This window comes from Lynx canadensis, chromosome E2, assembly GCF_007474595.2.
Source record: "Lynx canadensis isolate LIC74 chromosome E2, mLynCan4.pri.v2, whole genome shotgun sequence".
Lineage (NCBI taxonomy): Eukaryota > Metazoa > Chordata > Mammalia > Carnivora > Felidae > Lynx > Lynx canadensis.
The window spans coordinates 58845284-58864763 of NC_044317.1; the positions used below are offsets into that span (position 1 = coordinate 58845284).

At 39.6% G+C, this 19480-nt stretch overlaps 1 pseudogene; it reads left to right on the forward strand.

Annotated features, from left to right (window-relative positions):
- The first annotated feature begins 1986 nt into the window (after positions 1 to 1986).
- On the forward strand, positions 1987 to 7763 carry LOC115502212 (annotated as a pseudogene).
- The last annotated feature ends 11717 nt before the right edge of the window (positions 7764 to 19480 follow it).

The following is a 19480-nucleotide window of genomic DNA, read 5'->3' on the forward strand; positions in this document are numbered from 1 at the left end:
TAACTGTTTCTGGTTTTAAATCTTGGTTCTAAGAGCTTTTTGATGAATAGAAGTTTATTATGCAGTGAAGAAAGTTAAATCCCATGAAATCCACTCTTCCCCCTGAATCCCAATGTATTTCCCTCCTTTGACTTCTATTTTACACCATCCTCTGTCATTGAACTTCCTCCTTGGGGTTTAGATTCTTTTTAACAGTTGAGATGGGGTCCAATGCCCACACAAGGTTTCAACAAGGAAAATGAATGCAGACGGATTGAAGTATCCTGACTGAATCATGTGGCTGAATAACTGAGGACCCGACAGTTACATACTGAGCACCTTAGACCAGACCTTCTCAAGAATTGTTGCCCAGAAGAATCACTTGAGGAGTTCATTAAAACAAAACAAAACAAAACAAAAAAAAACACAAAACACCTGTTAATGTTAAATAGAAAAAGGAGACCAAACTTGAAAATTCCCTGGGGCAAATTCTACAACACAAGAAAAGACAGGTGTTGGCAAGGATGCAGAGAAAGGGGAACCCTCTTGCATGGTTGGTGGGAACACAACCTGGTGCAGCCACTGTGGAGAACAGTTTGGAGATTCCTCAAGAAATTAAAAACAACAATACCCAATGATCCAGCAATTGCACTACTAGGTACTTACCTAAAGAATACAAAAATACTAATTCAAAGGGACACATGTACCTTGATGTTTATAGAAGCATTATCAGCAATAGCCAAATTATGGAAAGAGCCCAAGTGTCTATCAACCAATTACTGGATAAAGAAGATGTGGTGTATGTATATAGATGATGGATATATATAATAGAATATTACTCAGCCAGAAAAAAAAGAAGTCTTGCCATTTGCAAGGACATGAATGGAACTAGAGAGTATAATGCTAAGTGAAATAAGTCAGAGAAAGTCGAATACTATACAATTTCACTCATACGTGGAATTTAACAAAACAAAGGAGCCAAGGAAAAGAGAGAGAGGCAAGCCAAGTAACAGATACTTAACTATCGAGAACAAACTGAGGGGTAGCAGAGGGTGCTGGCATGGGTTAAATAGCTGATGGAGACTAAGGAGAGCACTTGCCATGATGAGCACTGGGTGTCTGAGGCAAGTGTCGAATCACTGTATTGTACACCTGAAACTACTATCACGCTGTATGTTAATCAACTGGAATTTGAGTAAAAAGTTTTAAAATAAAAAATTTTTTAAGAAGAAAATTCCCTGGGCAGAAGAAACCACTTAAACCACATCAGCAAAACTAAAACTACCTTATTTCATGAACATAAGTGAAACTGAAGTTGTTTCTTGTAAACACCTCTGATAATCATAGAAGAAACTTAACGTCGATGGTGAGCACTTATGACAAGCACAGAGTTCTAGAGTCGTTGAATCACTATGTCGTACACCTGAAACTAATGTAACATTGTAGGTTAATCATACATCAGTTTAAAAATTCAAGAGTTTTTTTTTTTTTTAAGAAACTTAAGCCATCTTCCTAAAAACGTGTAAGATAATCACTTTGAAACCATTCCCTGACATCTGGAGATCCTCCCCAGAATAACCAGCCATTGTAAAGGTTAAATAACTCCTCATTTTCACTTTATACGCTGTAACGTCATTCACCTGAGCTTCATGAGTTTTGAATTTGAGAGCACCAAGTTCGAAAACCATTCTTAAATGCACAATAAGCTCTTTCTAAATCTATTTTACTAATTTGGTGGTTTTAATTTTGCTATGTCTGCTTTTCTTTTCTTTTTTCTTCTTCTTTTTTTTTTAACACTCCCAATGCCCAGAAATATCCAGACCTGTTAAACAAGAAGCTTTGAAAGACCCAGGAATCCATCTTTTCTTACAATTCCCCCAAATAACTTCCACACGCAGCCAAAATTGAGAGCCAGCGCCTTAGAACACAGTTGAGGATCACTCAGAGTAGAGAAGCTATAGCTCACCCTTAAAATATCCTCTAACATTGCAGTCACTAAATAGAAGGATGGTGTCCATGGTAAGGCCACAAGCATGAGTTTCTGGTTAAAAAAAAAAAACAGCATGGAAAAAAAACTGAGAGAATTGGAAAATTTCAGTAACAACGTAAATAACAGGATTTTAAAAATCAAAATGAATTGGCAAGAATGGTAACTCACCAACCCTGACACCAATCTCCTGGGCCAGTTCCTAAAGCAAGCAAGCCAGGGAAGTGGGAAGAGAAGGTCTACACCCACCCAGAGATGGGTGGGCGGGTTAATTCCTCCCCTTTTTATTGACTGAGGTAGGTTCTGGATAACCAGGTTCACAATGGAAGGGAAACACTGCTTCACCTGGGCTTTTGTGCCTCAACTGTTTTTCTCCATGTAGACCTTTCTTCTCAGGTCTGCTGATAACAAGACAGTACAGACCCAGCTTGTGATGTTGGAGCTCTTGGGGAATCTGGCAAAGAACCCCCCAAAAAATTGACTGGGGCAGTGCCAAAGAAAAAGAACTTCTCCGCTTATCATCTTAACTTCAGATAACCGTCTGTTCCATGATCCATATAAGGTGAATATTCCATGCATTCTGCATCAAGTTCTGGCAAGGGGCCTTTTCAGTATAAGAGATTGTGGAGCAGTACAATAATGGGTAAATTTAACAGGTGATGGGATTCATAGAGGCCCTGCCTAGATCCCAAACCCTGAGGTCACCAGATTTGCTGCACAGCTGGAATCACCTGACATCTCTCATGCTGACTGAGGATTTGCTCCCACCTGCAGGCGCCCTGCTTTCATCAGCAGAGGGTGTGCTCTGGGTATGACTAGTAAATGTAATTCTTCATATTTCACAGATTACAGAAGGAAACAAATATGATCACCTTAACAGATGAAAAAAAGGTAAATCTAGAAGATTCCATGTCTATTTTTGCTCTTAGATATATCTTTGTAAATTAGGAAAGAAAGGAATTTCCTTAACCCATTCCAAAAGAACATTAAAAAAAAAAAAAAGAAAAAAGAAAAGTAGCCAAAACCTCATAATGGAAAAATGATGACAGAATACCTTTTAGGATATGAGACAAACATACCCTCTGTCCCCAATCTTATTTCAATGTAGTACTGAAACAGCAGTTGATTCAGTGGGACAAGAAAAGGGACTTGGAAAGAGGAGGCAAATTTGAGAGTATATGAAATAATTTGGTATATCTGTACAAACTCCCTCCCCGCAAATCTATGGAAAAAACTGTTTGAATTAGTATTGTATTGTATACTTGAAAGTTGTTAAGAGAGTAGCTCTTAAGTGTTCTCACCACACAAACACCCACAAAAGGTAATTATGAGATGTGGTGGAGGTGTGAGTTGATCCTATGGTGGCAATCATTCTGCAATGTATTAGTGTATCGGATCAACATCCTAAGCCCTTCAACTTACACATTGTCCTATGTCAATTATATCTCGATAAGGCTGGAAAAAAATGTTACTAAGCTTTTAAATGGCACTTTTATGAATATAAAAATTCATGTGCATTTCTATAAATAAATCTAGTTAGAATTTGAAATTTAAAAGGATATCATAAGTCAGTCAGAGAAAGATAAATATCATATGATTTCACGCATATGTGAAATTTAAGAAACACAACAGATGAACATAGGGGAAGGGTAGGAAAAAGAAGATAAAAAGACAGAGGGAAGCAAACCCTAAAAGACTCTTAAATACAGAGAATGGACTGAGGGTTGCTGGAGGGGAGGTGTGGGGGGGGGGGAATGGGTTAAACAGGTGATTGGCATTAAAGAGGACACTTGTTGGAATGAGTGCTGGGTATCATATGTAAGTGATGAATGACTAGGTTCTACTCCTGAAACCAATACTAATTGTATGTTTACTAACTTGCATTTATATTTAAAAAAAAATTGGATATCACTGAACAAAAAAACTTGGCTTTATTGAATTCCATTTCACCTCTTAGCTATCTTGATAGGATCCAAGATTGTATTTGTCTATCTGAAGAACTATCTTCTAACAACTAGTATGGCTTTTTCATCAGATAGAAAACTGTTATCTTGAGTTAATAATCCTCCAACTACTTTAGTTAGCAGCCTACCATTAAAAGGTATTCTTCTCCTTTTTTTTGACCATTTGTAAACTCTATAATATTCATATGTTGGTACTATTATTGTTGGTCTTTGCAGCTGAGATTTGATGTTATAAACATGTCCCTTTGATATTCTTCTAGGGCTTATGAACGTCAAGTGTTTTTGAAATTTATATAATATTTCAAATGACACATTGGAAGTAACCTGGAAAAAAAAAGGTGTTGTACGCAATAAAAGGCATCCAAGGAAGAAGTAAAACTGTCACTATTTGCAGATGACATATTACTCTATGTAGAAAACCCTAAAGACTCAACAACAACAAAAAAAACAACTATTGCAGGATACAAAATCAATATGCAGAAATCTGTTGCATTTGCATACACTGTTAATGAAGTAGCAGAAAGAGAAATCGAGAAAACAATGCCATTAACAATTGCATCAAAAAGAATAAAATACCCAGGAATAAATTTAACCAAGGAGGTGAAAGACCTGTACTCTGAAAACTGTCAGTCACTTGTGAAAGAAATTAACAAGGACACAAATGGAAAAACATTCCATGTTCATGGATTGGAAGAAAAATATTGTGAAAATGTCCATACGACCCAAAGCAGTCTACAGATTAAATATAATCCTTATCAAAATACCAACAGCATTTTTCACAGAACTAGAACAAATAATACTAACATTTGGATAGAACCACAAAAGACCCCCAATAACCAAAGCAATCTTGAGAAAGAAAACAAAACAGGAAGTGTCACAATCCCAGATTTCAGGATATACTACAAAGTTATAAAAATTAAAAGAGTATCCTGCTGGCACAAAAATAGACACACCAATTCTGATCAATAGAATAGAGTAAAGAGCCCAGAAATAAACTCATGATTATATCATCAATTAATCTTCCACAAGGGAGGCAAAAATATATAATGTGAAAAGAATCTCTTCAACAAATGGCGTTGGGAAAACTAGACAGCTAGAATCAAAAGAACAAAACTGGACCACTTTCTCACACCATACACAAAAGTAAATTCAAAATGGATTCAAGACCTGTGAGATGTAAAGCCATAAAATTCCTAGGAGAAAATATAGACAGTACTCTTTCTCACATCAGCCATAGAAATATTTTTCTATATATGTCTCCTCAGGCAAGGAAAATAAAAACAAAATTAAACCATTGGGATGACATCAAAATGAAAAGTTTTTGCACATCGCAGGACACCATCAACAAAGCAAAAAGACAACCTACTGACTGGAAGATGCTTGCAAATGATATATCTAATAAGGGGTTAATATCCGAAATATATAAAGAACTTATACAACTCAACACCAAAAATACCCCCAAAGAATCTAGATTAAAATGGACAGAAGACATGAATAGACATTTTCCCGAAGGAGATATACAGATGGCCAATAAACACATGAAAATATGTTCAATATCACCCATCATCAGGGAAATGCAACTCAAAACCACAATGAGATATCACCTTACATCTGTTAGGAGGACTAGACTCAAAAGGTAAGGAATTACAAGTGTTGGTGAGGATGTGGAGAAAAAGAAATCTTTGTGCACTCTTGGTGGGAATGCAAGCTGGTTCAGGCACTGTGGAAAACAGTATGGAGATTCCTCAAAAAATTAGAAGTAGAATTACCATATGATAATACCATTTGATATTTACCCAAAGAAAAGAAAAACACCAACTGGAAAAGATTATGTGCACCCCTATGTTTATTGCAGTATTATTATTATTATTATTATTGCCAAGATATGGAAGCAATCCAAGCATCCATTGATAGATGAATGGATAAAGAAGATGTGATACACACACACACACACACACACACACACACACATGCACACACGAATGTTACTTGGCCATAGAAAGGATGAGATCTTCCTATCTGCAGCAACATGGATGGATTAGGGAGTATAATGCTAAGTGAAACAAGTCAGTTAAAGACAAATACCATATGATTTCACTCATACGAAATTTAAGAGACGAATGAACAAAGAACAAAGAAGACAAACCTAAAAACAGACTCTTAAATACGGAGCACAAACTGGTGTTTGCCAGGTGAGAGGTCGGTGGGGGGAGTGGGTGACATAGGGGAAGGGGATTAAGAGCACACTTCTCATGATGAGCACTGAGGAAGGTACAGAATTGTGGAAGCACTCACTGTACTCGAATTTATAATTGAAAATTAAGAAAGGATGTCCTACTCAATGACAAGAAAAATATAAAATCACAAGAAATAAATCTAATACAATATTATAAGCCTTAATGGATAAAGTATGAAGTTTTATTGATAGACACATAAAAATTGTGACAAATGAAGAATTACACTAAGTTCTTGTATGTGAATGATCATTATTATAAGGATGTCAATACTCTCCGTATCCACCTCTATATTCAGTAAATTGCTAATACCAACAGAAATTTTTATGCAGCCATTCTGAATTGTATGTAGGAGACAGAGGGGGTTAGTGTAAACCATGCTACTCCCAGAGCACAACAGAGTGTGGGAGAGGGGATGTTGATTGAATTGGGTGGACCTTACAAAGATTTAACTTAAAAGCTGTAGTAATTGGTGCACAGACCGTGAACTGGCCTCCAGCCAGAACTGAAGCTACAAGGTGGCATCAGCTCCCTCCATCATATGGTGCCTCAGGCACTGGGACTGTGGCCACCTCCCTCTGCATGACACCCCTGGATGTGGGGAAGGCACACTTGCAGGCTGTGTCCCTCAGTGGCCAGATAGCTGAGGCCTCCCTCCAGACTCTGGAGCCTCTGCTATGCCAAATTGCTCTCCTCTCTCTGGTCCACAGGGAGGTGCCTCCTATCTGCAGTGGTGTTCTGGAGCCCCTGTACTTGTACCCAAATGGAAACAAGTACCTTGTTTCAGGACTGTGCTTGCCTCACTGGCATTGTGGATACCTCTGTGAAGACTGTAGGACAGAAGAGGACCCTGTGGACTGGCCTCCCAGCCACCCGTGTTAGCCACTGCCATCTCCTTCACTGCCTGTGACCAACTGAAGGCCTTCCTTTGTGGTCAAGCCCTGACTCCTGACTTCTTTGCACCCGTGGTGGCTGGCGCACTAGTCCACTTGTAGCTGGTGCAGACCAAGCTGTAGGCTCAGCCTGTGTCACACCGGGAGCTTGGTGCCTGTGCCCAGCTGCCATGGCTCAGGTTGGCTGGCACTCACTGAGGCCAGGGTCCTGCTACCCTTTGGGATGTGCCCTTCTCAACCCTGTCCTGGTTCGACTACAGCTGGTGAGCAGATGGATGAGTGGGCTCTGGCCAAAACACCAGACCTCTGTGGGAATCATCAGCTTTGTGGCTGGCAGCCTCTAAGGGATAGTGGTGGCCATCCTCACTCCATGCCACCTCACACTGGGAGCAGTCGCGGCTGTGAGTGACGTCTGCTGTGGAAGATCTTGGCTGAGCCAGGCACCACGGGACTCTTTGCAGGCTCTGTTCCAGCGGTCCTCAAGGCCACCCCCTCCTGTGCCATAATGATCAGCACTTATGAGGTTAGCAAAAGCTTCTTCCAGAGGCTCAACAGAGAACAGCCTCTGGACTCTTAAAAGGAGCCAGAGGACAAGGACCACATCTCTTCCATGGTTGAGGGTGGGGCAGAAGAAGACTGAGCCAAGGGCTTTGTCCTCAGCACTGAGGGGAGGGGCCTCATTTCCCTTCCTTCTCAACTATGAGCTCCTGGGGTAGGGAGCTGTCCCTCTAGGCCTGCTCTGGCCCCCCTAAAACAGCTTTCTTCCTTCTGTTCCTCATTCCCAAGCCCCAAAGATAATCACATTTCTGCCCCCACTCCCACCAAGTTCAAGACCAAATCTGCTAACTTCCCCCTCCCCTCCCACAAGTTTCCTGTGTGTTTGCTGTAGCTGGGTCTGCCCATATCCCCACCCCCGCCACCCCCCACCTGGAGCCACAAAACTCTGGGCCTGGTGTAGTCTGTACCCATCACTTGAGTCTATTCCTTGAGTCTAAAGATGATGAACTTCCACAAACAAAAACAAAACAAAAAAAGGAAAAATAGTCTATAGTAATTAAGACTTATTGGGACATGGATGGACAAATGAATCAATAGAACAAAAGATCCCAGAAGCAAAGGCAATCAGTATAAAAAGTTGCTTCTTAACAGATTGCTGTGCAGCGGGAAAGGCAAACTATTCATTAAATGGACATCCAGATGGCCAACTGACACATGAAAAAATGCTCAACATCACTCATCATCAGGGAAACACAAATCAAAACCACAATGAGATACCACCTTACACCTGTCAGAATGGCTAACATTAACACCTCACGCAACAACAGATGTGGGCAAGGATGTGGAGAGGGAGGATATCTTTCACATTGTTGGTGGCAATGCAAGCTGGTGCAGCCACTCTGGAAAATAGTATGGAAGTTCCTCAAAAAATTAAAAATAGAACTAACCTAGACCCAGCAATTGCACTACTAGGCATTTATCCACAGGATACAGGTGTGCTGTTTTGAAGGGACGCATGCAACCCCATATTTATAGCAGCACTATCAACAATAGCCAAAGTATGGAAAGAGCCCAAATGTCCACCAATGGATGAGTGGATAAAGAAGATGTGGTATACATATATATATATATATATATATATATATATATATATATATATATATATATATATAATGGAGTATTACTCGGCAATCAAAAAGAATGAAATCTTGCCATTTGCAACTACATGGATGGAACTGGAGGGTATTATGCTAAGCGAAATTAGTCAGAGAAACACAAATATCATATGACTTCACTCATATGGGTACTTTACGAGGCAAAACAGATGAACATAAGGGAAACAAAAATAATATAAAAACGGGGAGGGGGGGAAACAGAAGAGACTCATAAATATGGAGAACAAACTGAGGGCTGCTGGAGGGGTTGTGGGAGGGGGGATGGGCTAAATGGGTAAGGGGCATTAAGGAATATACTCCTGAAATCATTGTTTCAGTATATGGTAACCAATTTGGATGTAAATTTAAAAAAAGTTAAAATTTAAATTAAAAAAAATTAAATTTTCTGAGGAACCTCCACACTGCTTTCCAGAGCGGCTGCACCAATTTGCATTCCCACCAACAGTGCAAGAGGGTTAAATAGACCTACCCTATGACCCAGCAATAGCACTGCTAGGAATCTACCCAAGGGATACAGGAGTACTGATGCATAGGGGCACTTGTACCCCAATGTTCATAGCAGCACTCTCAACAATAGCCAAATTATGGAAAGAGCCTAAATGTCCATCAACTGATGAATGGATAAAGAAATTGTGGTTTATATACACAATGGAATACTACGTGGCAATGAGAAAAAATGAAATATGGCCTTTTGTAGCAACGTGGATGGAACTGGAGAGTGTGATGCTAAGTGAAATAAGCCATACAGAGAAAGACAGATACCATATGGTTTCACTCTTATGTGGATCCTGAGAAACTTAACAGGAACCCATGGGGGAGGGGAAGGAAAAAAAAAAAAAAAAAAAGGACGTTAGAGTGGGAGAGAGCCAAAGCATAAGAGACTGTTAAAAACTGAGAACAAACTGAGGGTTGATGGGGGGTGGGAGGGAGGGGCGGGTGGGTGATGGGTATTGAGGAGGGCACCTTTTGGGATGAGCACTGGGTGTTGTATGGAAACCAATTTGTCAATAAACTTCATATAAAAAAAAAAATTAAAGGCAAAAAAATTTAAAAAATAAAATAAAATAAAATAAAATAAAATAAAATAAAATAAAATAAAATAAAATAAAATAAATGGAGCTAGTACTTGTTTTGATGTTAATTGAAAAAAAAAAGATCCCTTCTCCCTATCCTAGATGAATGGGATTCGTGTAGATGAATACTTCTGTGTGAAAAGCCAAACTATCATCTTCAAAGACAACATAAGATACCCATTTGATTTGGGTTAGGGGATGTTTATTTTGGGGAAATGGAATGATTTATTCTTAAACAAGACTCATAAAATAAACCTGGATAAGTTTGATTTCATTAAAAGTAAAAACTGTTCAGCAAATCATCCTATGAGAAAGAAAGAAAAGTACAAACCACAAACTGGGAGATTATGCTATGTTACTGGCCAAGCACCATTATCAGAAAACATAGGCACTTCTGCATGCAAACAAAAGCAGGAAATAACCAAAGAAAGTAGAAACAAAGTGACAAAAAGGCATTTCTCTCTCTCTCTCTCTCACGCACGCACGCACTCACACGCGCGCACACACACACACACACACACCACAAAAGGCAAGAAATGTCCCCTGGACATGAGAAAACTTCTGACCTTTATTAGTAATCATGCAAAGGCAAAGGGAAGCAACAACGAAACACCCAATATTTAGCAAGTATTTTTAAAGTTTGACATCATCAGGAGTGAGCAGAGATGAGCAGCCATGGGGACATTCATCTATGTCAGATGGTAATGTAACTTGGTTAAAACACTTGGAAATAGGCATAGGCAGGAGTGGTCTGGGCATCTTACATTAACCTGGCAATTTCACTCTTAAGTAATTCTACATTCTGACACATGTGGACCAGGGGATACGTTCAAGGATGTTCAGCACAGCGTTATTCATCTTAGCAACAATTGAGAAACAAAAACTATCACCGACACAATGGATAAGCTGTGACATATTCATACACATAGATACTTTAAGGCAGTAAAAAAATAAATAAACCACAGCTAAAACAAATTTAATGTTGGTAAATTTCAAGAACGTAATGGTAAGTGAAAGAAACAAGTCATAGAAGGACAAATGCTCCCTAATTCAAAATCAGGGAAAACTAAACATATCTCTTAGGGGAGCATCTACCAGAGGGAAAAATAAAAAGAAGGTTGAGGGGAGTAATTGATACCAAAATTACTTCATTTGGCAACTATTGAGGGTGGAAAGGGCATGCAGTTGGGGCTGGGTAGACAGAACCTGCAAAGGTCCTTATAATGTCTATTTCTTTTTTTAATGTTTATTTTTGAGAGAGAGAGAGAGAGAGCGTGCAAGCAGGGGAGGGGGCAGAGAGAGGAAGACACAAGATCCGAAGCGGGCTCTGCACTGACAGCAGAAAGCCCAATGTGGGGCTCCAAATCATGAACCGTGAGATCATGACCTGAGCCAAAGTCAGACACTCAACTGACTGAGCCACCCAGGTGCCCCTATGTCTTTCTTTTTTTTTTTAATTTAAAACAATTTTTTTTAACATTTATTCATTTTTGAGGGACCGAGAGAGACAGAGAGTGAGTGGGGAGGGGCAGAGAGAGGGAGATACAGAATCCAAAGCAGGCTCCAAGCTCTGAGCTGTCAGCACAGAGCCTGAAGCAGGGCTTGAACTCATGAACCTGTGAGATCATGACCTGAGCCGAAATTGGATGCTTAACCGACTCAGCCACCCAGGGCTCCCATAATGTCTATTTCTTAATCAAGGTTCTAGACCACAGATATTTGTGTTCTGTTTATGGTTATTCCTCAAGTTTTCCATTATACTGTCTACACTTCTTTATATGCATAATGTATTTCACACACCCCCAATAATAGTACTTAATTTATAGGGTTCTTAAAAGGAGAAACCCAAATTACAATTAGAAAAAGGATAGGCTTTGGCATATTGAAGTTTCCAGTGAACTTCAGAGATGGTTGTGATGAATACAAGGAATCCCAGGGCAGAGTGAAAATCATGCTCAATGATGAAATACTGACCTCACACCTGAAAACCTTAACACCTGTTCCACATCCTCAAAACTATATTAGCCACTGGTCATTGGGTTTCTTTTGGGTGTTAGACATAGTGGTGACAGAAAAGTGATCAGGATGCACTGACATTCCTCAAGGAGCTTAGAATGGAGGAAGGAAGTGATTGTTTAATTTCATAGTCATTTGCATTGCAAAGAGAGTAATCCTCATTCCCTAGGTTACCCAGTTTGGAGAGACTGGAGGAGCTTCCTCACGAATCCTAAATCAGAACCATTCTGTAGGACACCAGCAGCAAAGAACTAGACCAGCACACAAGGTGGGAAAAATTTTTTTGAAGAATTTCATTTTACCTATTTTCTGGCCTGGTCATCGAAAGCCCTCTTGAGCCAATGGGAAGGGAGTGATTCACTGGCCAATCAAATGGCTCCAGACCCTTTTTCCTGCCAGTTTCAGCTGCTATTCATTAGGACCAACCAGGAAGGCCTGGAGGGGTGAGTTAGCATGCCTTGCTGTGTCTCTTCTTTAAACATTTATTTCTTACGTTACAGTGTCTTCATTTTCTCCTCTTTGTCCTGCTTCTTTTCTTGACGAACCAGAAAGGATTCCTAGTATCTTTACTCTATGGTCCTGGATTTTGACTCTTTAAGGTCAGTTAAAAAAAAGACGGTTGTGGTGATGATGTTCGACGTCTCTGTTTTTAAGCATGCTCTATTCAAGTGCCAGGTGTCCAACACTTGCTGGCTCTTGATGCACAACAAGGCCAGGCATTGAGACGGTGTTCCCCCTGTGTTCCCTGTCATCCTCCCTCCATGTATGTCTCTGTTCAAATTTCCCCTGTTGGTAAGGACACCAGATCCACTGGATTAACAGCTCATTCCACTCTAGTATGACCTCTTTTTAACTAATTGCATCTGCAATGACCCTATTTTCTGGGGTGCTGGGGGTTAGGGGCTTCAACATATGACCTGTGAGGGGGATACAATTTAACTCCTAATGCATCTAGTATTATTGCATTGGAGACAGAAAAGTTACCTCTGTTGACTTAATGTTGGGGGTAGAGAAGTGTGTGCATGTGCACGCATTTGGGTGGATACTTAATTTTTTTAATGTTTATTTTAGAGAGAAAGCACACGCATGCGTTTGAGCAGGGGAGAGACAGAAGACCCAAAGTGGGCTGTCAGTACAGAGCTTGACATGGAGCTCGAACTCACTAAGTTGTGAGATCATGACCTGAGCCAAAGTCCAACACCAACCGACTGAGTCACCCAGACACCCCCTGGGTGGACATTTAAAATCTGACTTGTACCAAATTTGAATGCAATCAGTCCCCTCACTTTCATGGTCTCTGCCCATGTTAAGATTTCAGCCTTTGGTAAGAGGCTGACCTCTGATCTTATAAGCTCTGTCTTCCAGGCATGAAAATTCCAGCTAGTTTCTTGCTTCCTATAGAAGGGCTCAGAGCCAAGTGCCAGCAAGGTTCTTGCCCAGTCAAAGCCACTCTTTAGGTCAGTGGTTCTCAAATTTGGGTGCATCAGAATCAACTGGAGGCTTTAACAGGTGTCTGTACTTCACTCAATTTATTAGGTGTAGGGATGGCATTGCGGATTTACATTTCTACAAATTGCCTGGTGGTGGTGATGTCATTTAGAGAACCACTGCTTTAGAGTCTGTTCCTCTGTGGTTTTCAGGACTCAGATGTGCCTGTGACTCGAGATTTGACCAAAAGTTGGAATACCTAAGTGGCTCAGTCAAGTATCCGACTCTTGGTTTCGGCTCGGGTCATGATCTCATGGTTTGTGGGTTTGAGCCCCAAGTCTCGTTCTACACTGTCAGTGTGGGGTCTGCTTAGGATTTTTTTCTGCCCCTCTTCCCCTCAAAATAAATAAATAAATAAACTTAAAAAAAAAAGAAAGGAAAACAAGATTTGACCAAAAGCAGGCTTTTAAAACACCATTGGGCAAAATCTCCCCAGGAAGAAGCCATTGAATCTCCTTGAAAGCCATCTTTTTGTTCTTATATTCTCATTCTGTGTACTAAACAATTTATCCTAATTTTTAGATATTTAATGCTATTAAGATTTAAGTTTTTATCCAAATCACCTGAGCTATTTTGGTGGTAAATCCTATCTTAGGGTCACTCATGAGTAAAGTGGTTTTATTTTTTGTTAAGTTTCCATTGTATAGTTTGAGATTTTTGCTGATTTTTTTATTAATGAGATCCAATTTTGTTGTCCTAGGAATGGAGTAGATGGTCTCTCTGCTATTGTTTTTTTTTTTTTTTCTTTTTATATTAAGACTTGTTTTACAGCCCAGGGCATAAACAATTGTGAGTATTCTGTGTGTGCTTAAAGAGAATGTTTCCTCAAAAAAAAAAAAAAAAAGTATTTCCTCATTGTGTAGAGGACTCTATAAATATCCATTAGATGATGTGCTAATTTTTATCTATTTATATCAACATTAACTATTGGTCCACCTTGGCTACTTTTTTTTTCCATTTTAGAATAGTTTCACACTTACAAGAAAATGGTAAATACAGTACAGAGAGTTTCTATGGATCCTGTGTCCCGGTTTCCCTCTTGTTAACCTCTTCCATTAATATGGTACATTTCTCACAACTAATAACCCAATATTGATGGATTAACATTAACTAAAGACCATACTTCTTTTGGATTTCCTTTGTTTTTATCTAATTTCGTCTTCTGTGCCAGGATCTCATCTAGGATACTACATGATGCTTAGCTGTTATGTCTCCTTAGGTGCTTCTAAACTATGACACTCTCTTAAAGTCTCCTTGTTTTTGATAATGTTGACAGTTTTGATAAGGTCACATATGTTGTAGAATGTCATTCCCATTGGGTTTGCATGATGTGTATCTCATGATTAAACTAGGGTTTGAGGAAGAATCAAGAGGTAGTGCCATGCTCGTATCCTATGCTATCAGCATAATCTACACTGATGTTAACCTTGATCACCTACCTTAGGTGTGTTAGTTTTCTCCACTGTAAAATTACCTCCCTCTGCCTTTTCTATATTGAACTTTTAAAAGTTGTTATTTAAATTCCAGTTAGTTAACATACGATGTAATATTATTTTCAGGTGTACAATATAGTGATTCAAAACTTCCATATAACACCTGGTGCTCATCACAATGAGAGATTTTAAATTTTATTTTTAATGTTTATTTATTTTTGAGAGAGAGAGACAGAGTCTGAGCAGGGGAGGGACAGAGAGAGAGGGAGACAGAATCTGAAGCAGGCTCCAGGCTCCGCACTGTCAGCACAGAGCCTGATGTGGGGCTTGAACTCATGAACTGCAAGATCATGACCTGAGCAAAAGTCCGACGCTCAACCAACTGAGTCACACAGGCACGCTTCAATGAGTGATTTTAAAAGAAAGTCAGAAATGTGATACACACACACACAATGGAGTACTGCTCAGTGATCAAAAAAATGAACCCTTGCCATTTGCAACATCATGGATAGAACTAGAGGGTATTATGCTAAGTGAAATAAGTCAGAGAAAGACAGGTATTATATGATTTCACTCTTAGGTAGAATTTGAGAAACACAACAGATGAACATAGGGGAAGGGAAGGGAAAATGAGATAAAAACACAGAGGGAGACAAACCATAAGAGACTCTTTTTTTTTAATTTAATGTTTTTATTTATTTTTGAAAGAGATACAGAGTGTGAGGCAGGGAGGGGCAGAGAAAGAGAGGGAGACAGAGAATCTGAAGCAGGCTCCAGGCTCTGAGCTGTCAGCATAGGATCACAGGGTCATGACCTGAGCTGAAGTTGGATGCTTAACCGACTGAGCCACCCAGGAGACTCTTAAATAAAGAGAACAAACTCAGGGTTGCTGAAAGAGAGGTGGGTGGAGGGATGGGTTAAATGGGTAATGGGCACTAAGGAGGGCACTTTTTGGGATGAGCACTGTGTGTCATATATAAGAGATGAATCACTGGGTTCTAATTCTGAGGCCATGACAACACTGTATGTTAACTAACTTAAATTTAAATAAAAAAAAAGTCACTACATACATCCTGCACTTAAAAAGTCAGGTTTGGGGTACCTGGATAGTCTCCAACTCTTGATCTCAGCTCAGGTCTTGATCTTGGAGTCATGAATTTTTTGTGCTAATTTTTATATATTTATATCAACAATAACTACTGGTCCACCCTGACTACTTCTTTTTTTCATTTTAGAATAGTTTCACACTTACAAGAAAATGGTAAATACAGTACAGAGAGTTTCTATGTATCCTGTGTCCCGGTTTCCCTCTTGTTAACATCTTCCATTAATATGGTACATTTCTCACAACTAATAACCCAATATTGATGGGTTCAAGCCCTATATTGGGCTCTGTGCCGGGCATGAGGCCTACTTAAAAAAGTAGAGCTTTACCTCCTATCTCCTTAAAGGAGGATTCATATAAATTATTTGAAATTCTTCTATATGGGATGTTTGTCTTTTCTCCCCATTTATTCAATTATTGGTATGGACTCATGAACACTTATTTATGTGTTATAATCCAGTAACATTATCTACTTTTTTTGCTGAAATGGTTCGAGCTTTAGATATTAAGAGCTCTTAAAGTTGGCTTCCATGTCCTTTGACCTACACTATAATTTTTGTTTTTATTTCTGGCATTCCTTATGTTTAGATGCTACAAATGCCCCAAGCTCATCTTTTATATTCCCTGCCCCAGCATCAAGAGGGTATTATGCTAAGTGAAATAAGTCAGAGAAAGACAGGTATTATATGATTTCCCTCCTATGTAGAATTTGAGAAACACAACAGATGAACATAGGGGAAGGGAAGGGAAAATGAGATAAAAACACAGAGGGAGACAAACCATAAGAGACTTTTTTTTTATTTTTTTTATTTATTTTTTTTTTAATTTTTTTTCAACGTTTATTTATTTTTGGGACAGAGAGAGACAGAGCATGAATGGGGGAGGGTCAGAGAGAGGGAGACACAGAATCGGAAACAGGCTCCGGGCTCCGAGCCATCAGCCCAGAGCCCGACGCAGGGCTCGAACTCCCGGACCGCGAGATCGTGACCTGGCTGAAGTCGGACGCTTAACCGACTGCACCACCCAGGCGCCCGAGACTTTTTTTTTTTAATTTAATGTTTTTATTTCTCTGGTTCCCCCAAGGAGCCCTGGTTCTTTTTATTAGAAAATGATCTTAGAAACCAAACTCTGGACACTGAGTATGCTCACTGCTGCTGGGGTATCTGCCACAAAGTGCCACAGACCAGGTAGCTTAAGCAACATAAGTTATGTTCTCACAGTCTGGATGCCAGAACATCCAGATCAAGGTCCAGCAGGGGTGGTTTCTAGTGAGCTCTCTGTTCTTGGCTTGTGGATGGCCATCTTCACTCTGTGTCCTCACATATTCAGGGGAGGGGGGCTCTCTGGTGTCCCTTCTAGTATGCCACTAATTGTATGGCATGAGGTCCCCATCCTTATGACCTCGTTTAACCAAAATTACCTCCATAAAGATCCTATGTCTAAATATAGTCACAGTGGTGGGGGGTTGGGCTTCAACATATGAATTTGGGGGGGGGGGCGGATACAAACATTCAGTCCATAACAGTCCTCTCAGTGGACAGAGCAAGTGAATGTATGGGTGTATAAGAGCCTGTGTGTGTATAGAATTTTCTATAAATATTGATCTGCATTATAGAAGCTAAACCTTAAGTGCACACTGATGTCTCCTGCTCGAATCCAGTATCCCATGGATCATTATAAGCTCTCCTTGGCTTATCTCTAGTATTCTCCTCTAGCTTGGAGGAATCCAGCCCTCTCTTTGCTTATTTGTGCAGTCCTGTGATTCATGGTGGCAGTTTTGGGTTGTTAACCTGTGCCCTCATGGCAAACAACCTGAACAACTCAAGAGCAGTGCTTATGTACACTTCCTTTTGTCAATTCCGTCTCATTTCCTAAGTTACTTAGATCAACACTCTGTGCTCCCATCCCTTTCAGTGAAGTTATATCATACATTTGTAATACAACAAAATGTTTGTAACAGTTGGCTTTCCCTCCTGGGTCTGTAGATATCCTATTTTTTTTTTGTTTGAACACATTAAGGGTCACTTTATGCTGTTGGATTCCATAGGGTTTTTTTTTTTTTTTTGAGAGCAAGAGAGAGAGAAAGAGCACGTAGGAGCAGAGGGAGAGAGAATCTTAAGCAGGCTCAGTGCTCAGGGCTCGATATCATGACCTGAGCTGGAATCAAGTTGGATGTTCAACCAATCAAGCCACCTAAGCATCCCAGATTCTATAGGTTTTTACAGATGCACAGTGTTATGTATCCAAAATCATAGTGTTATACAGAATAGTTTCACTGCCCTAAAAAACCAACCCTAAACCAACCCTAAAAAACCAGCCCTACGTCCTGTGCTGCACGTATTCACCCTCAATCCCACCCCTGAATCTGTGGCAACCACTGATCTACTTACCATCTCTCTAATTTTGCCTTTTCCAGGATGTCCTATAAATGGAATCACACATGTATATCCTTCTCAGACTATTTTATTTCACTTAGCAACATGCATCTAAGACTTATCCATGTTTTTGCATAGAATTATAGTTTATTCTTATTGCTGAATAGCGTGTTATTGTATGGGTGTACCACAGTTTATTTACCCCTTTGTCTTTTGAAGGACATTTTGGTTCCTTCCAGTTTGGGGTGATTATGAATAAAGCTGTATAAGTATTTGCATATAGTTTGTGTGGAAAAAGTTTTTCAAATCACTTGTGTAAATATCTAGAAATATGTTTGCTCAACTGTATGGTAAGAGTATTAGCCAAACTATCTTCCAAAGTGTCCACAATACCAGCAACAAAGGAGAGGCCCTATTACTTCATATTCTCAACATCAATTGATGTGGTCAGTCTTTTTAATTTTAGCCATTTTAATAGTGCCTGATGGCATCTCATCAGTGTTTTGATTTCATTTTCCTAATGACAAATGATGTTAAGCATCTCTTCATATTGTTTTTTTTTAAGTTGGCATGTAGTTGACACACACTGTTAAATTAGTTTCATGTGAACTACCTCATGTTACATTAGCTCATGTGATGCTATGCTCACCCCAAGTGTGGCTACCATCTGTCACCAGACAATGCTACTATAATCCCGTTGACTAAATTCCCTATGCTATACCTTTAGTTCTCCTGCCTTACTCATTCCATAACTGGAATCTTGTTCCTACCACTCCTCTTCACCCATTTTACCAATCTCCTGTACCCTCCCCTCCAGCAACTATCAGTTTGTTCTGTGTTTATGGGTCTCTGTAGACTCCACCTATGAGTAAAACCCTATGGTGTGTCTTTCTCTGTCAGACTTATTTCACTTAGCATAATACCCTCTGGGTCTATCCATGTCCTTGCAAAGGGCAAGATCTCATTTTTTTTTATGGCTGATATATTACACTGTGTGTGTGTGTGTGTGTGTGTGTGTGTATACACATACATACAACATCTTTATTCATCTATCGATGGATACTTGGGTTGCTTCCATATCTTGGCTATTGTAAATAATGCTGCAATAAACATAAAGGTGCATATATCTTTTCAAATTAGTGTTTTTGTTTTCTTTGAGTAAATACCCGGTGGTAGAATTGTTGGATCATATGCTAGCTTTTTTTTATAATTTAGATATCCATAAATTGAGATATAATTGACATACAATGTTGTTTTAGA